The sequence below is a fragment of the Dendrobates tinctorius genome, unplaced genomic scaffold (genome assembly GCF_039654945.1).
Source record: "Dendrobates tinctorius isolate UK_male_01 unplaced genomic scaffold, ASM3965494v1 ptg000180l, whole genome shotgun sequence".
Classification (NCBI taxonomy): domain Eukaryota; kingdom Metazoa; phylum Chordata; class Amphibia; order Anura; family Dendrobatidae; genus Dendrobates; species Dendrobates tinctorius.
In genome coordinates, this window is record NW_027361847.1 from 1,700,041 (window position 1) to 1,705,746 (window position 5,706).

At 46.2% G+C, this 5,706-nt stretch overlaps 1 long non-coding RNA gene across 1 annotated transcript; it reads left to right on the forward strand.

Moving 5' to 3' along the window:
- The first annotated feature begins 166 nt into the window (after positions 1–166).
- On the forward strand, positions 167–3,397 carry LOC141054914 (uncharacterized). Its single transcript, XR_012221428.1, has 2 exons — positions 167–308; positions 3,097–3,397. It is a non-coding gene; the product is annotated as an uncharacterized lncRNA (long non-coding RNA).
- Positions 3,398–5,706: the final 2,309 nt, after the last annotated feature.

Genomic DNA, 5,706 nt, shown 5'->3' on the forward strand with positions numbered 1-5,706 from the left:
GGACCTGTGGTGACGTCACCGTCAAGTGATCGGGGGCGGGGCTCAGGAGAGAAGTGAAGGACCTGTGGTGACGTCACCGTCATGTGATCAGGGGGCGGGCTCAGGAGAGAAGAGGTGAAGGATCTGTGGTGACGTCACCGTCATGTGATCGGGGGCGGGGCTCAGGAGAGAAGAGGTGAAGGACCTGTGGTGACGTCATGCCCATGTGACCAGAAGGGGCGGTGCCTCTTCCTCCATAGAGCGGAGCAGACAGGAGGAAGCTGTTCATGTCATGGCGGGGTTTGGAGTATTTTGGTGTCACAGATTAGGTAAGTGGATGTTCATGCACGAGCTGGGAGGGGCTGATGTTGCTTGCATGGGGCTGCATGTGAATGGTGTAGGGGGGGTCTGCCTGGGGAGAAGGGGGTGATGTTGCTTGCATGGGACTGTGTGCTGGGAGTCTGCATGGGAAAGTGGATGTAGGATGCATGGGACTGCGTGCTAGGGCTCTGCCTAGGGAAGGGGGTGCGCTGCCGCTGTAACCGAGGTCGCATCTTTGGAGGGATTCTGTAATGCTGTAGAGAAGCCCCCGATGTAACATGAAAGAGACGAAAAATGGGGGAGCGCCGCTGATCGCGGCCGGTGTCAGCTGATTATCACAGCTGACACCCGCACTATGTGTCAGGGGCGGTCACGGACCGCCCCCGACATGTTAACCCCTTGTATACCGCAATCAAACACGATCGCGGTGTACCAGGGGTTAAATGGAAGCATCGGCAGGGAGGGGGCTCCCTCCGTGCTTCCCTGAGCCCCCCACGGCAGCGCAATGTGCAGCGCTGCTGCGGGGGGCTCTTTTCCTTCAGGCCCCCCAGATCCAAGATGGCGACGGGGACCTTCGGGGGCCTGTAGGGAGCTGACTTCCTCACTGCCTGCAAAGCGCAGGCATGAGGAAGTCTGCAGCAGTGCCTGTGACAGATTGCTGATCTGTCACAGTGATCTGTGATGTGACAGATCAGCGATCTGTCACATGACAGTGATGTCCCATCTGGGACAATATAATAAAGTTAAAAAAAAAAGTGTAAAAATAATAATTTTAAAAAAATCGCTAACTAAATTAGTAAAAAAAAAAAAAAAATTCCAATAAATTCATTTTTTGAAAATAAAAAAAAAAACAATAAAAGTACACATATTTGGTATTGCCGCGTCCGTAACGACCCGCCCTATAACACTATCCCATTAGTTAACCCCTTTAGCGAACCTCTTAAAAAATAAAAAACGAAGCAAAAAATAATGATTTGTTAGCATACTGCTGAACAAAAAGTGCAATAACGCGCGATCAAAAAGACGCATATAAATAACCATGGTACCGCTGAAAACGTCATCTTGTCCCGCAAAAAACGAGCCGCCACACTGCGTCATCAGAGAAAAAATAAAAAAGTTATAGCTCGCAGAATAAAGCGATGCAAAAATAATTATTTTTTATATAAAATTGTTTTCATTGCATAAAACCGACAAAACATAAAAAAACGACCTAAATGAGGTATCGCTGTAACCGTACTGACCCGAAGAATAAAACCGCTTTATCAATTTTACCGCACGCGGAACGGTGTAAACGCACCCCCCCAAAAGAAATTCATGAAACGCTGGTTTTTGTTCATTCTGCGTCCCAAAAATCGGAATAAAAAGCGATCAAAAGATGTCACGTGCCCGAAAATGGTACCAATAAAAACGTCAACTCGTCCCGCAAAAAATAAGACCGCACATGACTCAGTGGGTTAAAATACGGAAAAATTATAGCTCTCAATATGTGGTGATGCAAAAACTATTTTTACAATAAAAAGCGTCTTTTAGCGTGTGACAGCTGCCAAACATAAAAACCGCCATAAATAGTAAATCAAACCCCCCGTTATCACCCCCTTAGTTAGGAAAAAATAATAAAACTAAAAGAAAATGTATTTATTTCCATTTTCCCATTAGGGTTAGAGTTAGGGCTCGGGTTAGGGTTAGGGGTGTGTTGGGGTTCGGGTTGGAGTTAGAATTGGGGGTTTCCACTGTTTGGGCACATCAGGGGCTCTCCAAATGCAACATGGCGTCTGATCTCAATTCCAGCCAATTCTGCTTTGAAAAAGTCAAATGGTGCTCCTTCCCTTCCAAGCTCTGCCATGCGCCCAAACAGTGTTTTACCCCCACATATGGGGTATCAGCATACTCAGGACAAATTGCAAAACAACTTTTGGGGTCCAATTTCTCCTGTTACCCTTAGGAAAAAAAAAAAAAATGGGGACTAAAAAATCATGTTTGTTGAAAAAATACGATATTTTCATTTTCACGCCCGGTCATTTTAAATTTCTGTGAAGCACTTGGGGGTTCAAAGTGCTCACCACACATCTAGATAAGTTCCTTGGGGGGTCTAGTTTCCAAAATGGGGTCACTTGTGGGGGGTTTCCACTGTTTAGGTACATCAGGGACTCTCCAAACGCGACATGGCGTCTGATCTGAATTCCAGCCAATTTTGCATTGAAAAAGTCAAACGGCGCTGCTTCCCTTCTGCCATGCGCCGAAACAGTGGTTCCCCCCACATATCAGGTATCAGCGTACTCAGGACAAATTGGACAATAACATTTGCCGTCCAATTTCTCCTGTTACCCTTGGGAAAATAAAAAAAATTGAACCTGAAGTATTTTTTTTGTGAAACAAAGTTAAATGTTCATTTTTTTTTTTAAATATTCAAAAAATTCCTGTGAAGCACCTAAAGGGTTAATAAACTTCTTGAATGTGGTTTTGAGCACCTTGAGGGGTGCAGTTTTTAGAATGGTGTCACCTTTGGGTATTTTCTATCATATAGACCCCTCAAAGTGACTTCAAATGTGATGTGGTCCGTAAAAATAAAATGGTGTTGCAAAAATGAGAAATCGCTGGTCAACTTTTAACCCTTATAACTTCCTTACAAAAAAAATTTCGGTTCCAAAATTGTGCTGATGAAAAGTAAACATGTGGGAAATGTTACTTATCAAGTTTTTTGTGTGCCGTATCTCTGAGATTTAAGGGTATAAAAATTCAAAGTTGGAAAATTGCGAAATTTTCAAAATTTTCGCCAAATTTCCGTTTTTTTCACAGATAAACGCAAGTTATATGAATGAAATTTTACCACTAACATGAAGTACAATATGTCACGAGAAAACAATGTCAGAATCACCGGGATCCATGGAAGCGTTCCAGAGTTATTACCTCATAAAGGGACAGTGGTCAGAATTGTAAAAATTGGCCCGGTCATTAACGTGCAAACCACCCTTGGGAGTAAAGGGGTTAATTCATTGTTTTGATTTCTAAAACTCATTATCATTCATGTGTATGTATGCATAGATTTATATATTTTAGTTCTTACTATTTGACTTGTAATAAAATAGTTTGACAGATAGGAATAGAATTTTCATTTCTAGAATGATAAAGCTCGGTGTGACATTAGTGGATTTCTGTATTTTTCGCTTTGTAAGACGCATTTTTTCCCCTCAAATTTTGGGTGGAAAATGGGGGTGCGTCTTACAAAGCGTACATGCCTTACCGATTCTGTGGGTGTAGGCCGAAGGCTGGGATGAGGGGGGGTGCCCAGTGGTTGCTGGCCGCTGCTGCTGGTGTCTCCGGTGCCCAACGGTGCTGCGTGGGTGTCCGGCGCCGCCAGGGGCTCTGCCGACATTTTGCGACATGCTGAACCCCAGTACTTCCATGGTTCCCTGTGCGTGTGCTGTGAACTCTGGGAATAAGGCCGCCACCGGGGGGCGGCGCATGCGCAGACAGTGATCTCGAGAGATGAGATCTCAGCGCTGCACATCGGAGCACCCGATCATCCCTGCCTGCGACCTGCAGATTTGCCCCACTCCTGCCTCCTCCAGCAGCGACCCTGGGACACCGCTTCACCGCAGCCACCACCCCGGTAAGCAATAAGACGCATGGATTATAAGAAGCACCACCATTTTATGAAAAAAAAAAAATTCTTATTTTTCTCCTCAAAATTTGGGGTGCGTCTTATAATCCGAAAAATCCGGTAACTGCAGTTGGATCTGTATCGGGCTGTGTCCCCACATTGTGGTTTATTGGGGGAACTATCTGCAGGGAAGTCCTCACCAGTAGACCAGACCCGCACTTCCGTGGAGCCCGTACAGTCGGACCAGCTGTATGTTTTTTTTCCATAATTGTTTTTTCTTATAAATACATAAGCTGCTTCTCGCTGAGGGTCTGACTGCTGCTGTCACCACTGATGGGACAGGCGATGGCAGATTTTCCAGAGGAAAAATATCTTTGTAATGTTAGGCAATATTCACATTTTATTTTTTGGATACTAATGGTTTACAAAATTCTGACGACCTGTGACAGAGCTGGAATGAATGTGTCGCATGGATTTATGTCTTGCTCCATCAATGAAGGAATGTGCTCCTCAGACCTCCTGGAGACCACAGCCCTGGATCAGACCTAACATCACAGGACAATAAGGGGATGTGCACACGTTGCGGATTGCTGGGCAGAATTTTCCGCTCGGAATCTGCAACTTTTGGCAGAATCTGCAGGTTAAGGTCTGCGGGTTTTTTGTGCGGATTTCTCCTGCGTTTTTACACCTGTGGATTCCTGTAATGGAATGGGTGTAAAAACGCTGGGGAATCCACACCAAGAATTGACATGCAGCGGAAAATAAATGGCTGCGTTTCCTCGTGGATTTTTCCGCAGCTTGTGCACAGCGGTTTTTTCTCCATAGAATAACATTGTACTGTAAATCACTTGTGGATCCGCAGCAAATCCGCAACGTGTGCACATACCCCAAAACCTCCCGCTCCTTATCTTTGACCTGCCCCAATATTTCTGGCCACCGCTGTTTCCCCCCTCCCATACTGATAGTTCTGCTTCCCTCGTCTTATTTCCTGCCAGTACTGTATAATATGTGACTCTTCACATTCTCGCTCGTGCTGGCATAATAATCAGCTGAGTGCGATCCTCTGCATATCGGCCTGCGCTCGGAGCAATGTTCTTCTATCAGGCCGGGCAGATCGGTGGGGTTTTCTCATCTGGACTCGTAATGTGACTGAGCTCAGATGGGTCTGAGCAGAAAACATTGGCTGCCATCCGGCCCATCAGTGCGACATTTATAAAGATACAATTCTGTAATATGGAAAATGGTTCTGTAAAAGATTAATAGCGCAAGATTAACAAACACTGGGCCAGCACAATAATGAGAGGTGAGAACAAATCCTCCCTGTGAAGATCTGCGGTTGTGGGGTGTAATAATCACCGAGGCAGGTCACCGATGCAGCTATTGTTATTCCATAAATCCAGGGTTGTACAACAAATCCATGGAGATGGTCGACATGTCCTTAGTCCACAGTTTCCCCGTCTGACATCTCCAAAACTCCATAGTCCATCCGGCACCTTCCGCTGAGCCTCTAGTCCATGAACACATGCAGCCGAAACAACCGCAGCGCTCCCAGAGTGAAGCGTAAATGGCCGTGCAGCAACTGGCAGAGAAGGCCGCAAGCGACTGTCCGGTGCTCTGCACGTGTGCGGTACTCTCAGTCACAGAGTGCACAGCACCTTTCTCTGTTACTGTCATGAGGCGCAAGGCAACTTTATCTCCCGCGGTCCCGCTGTGGACGGTGAACGCAGCCTGCCGCAGCGCCGATGCTCGGTGGACGGAGCGTGCTGCTCTCTCAGCTCTGCGCTGCTGCTGGTTATCGCCAAACT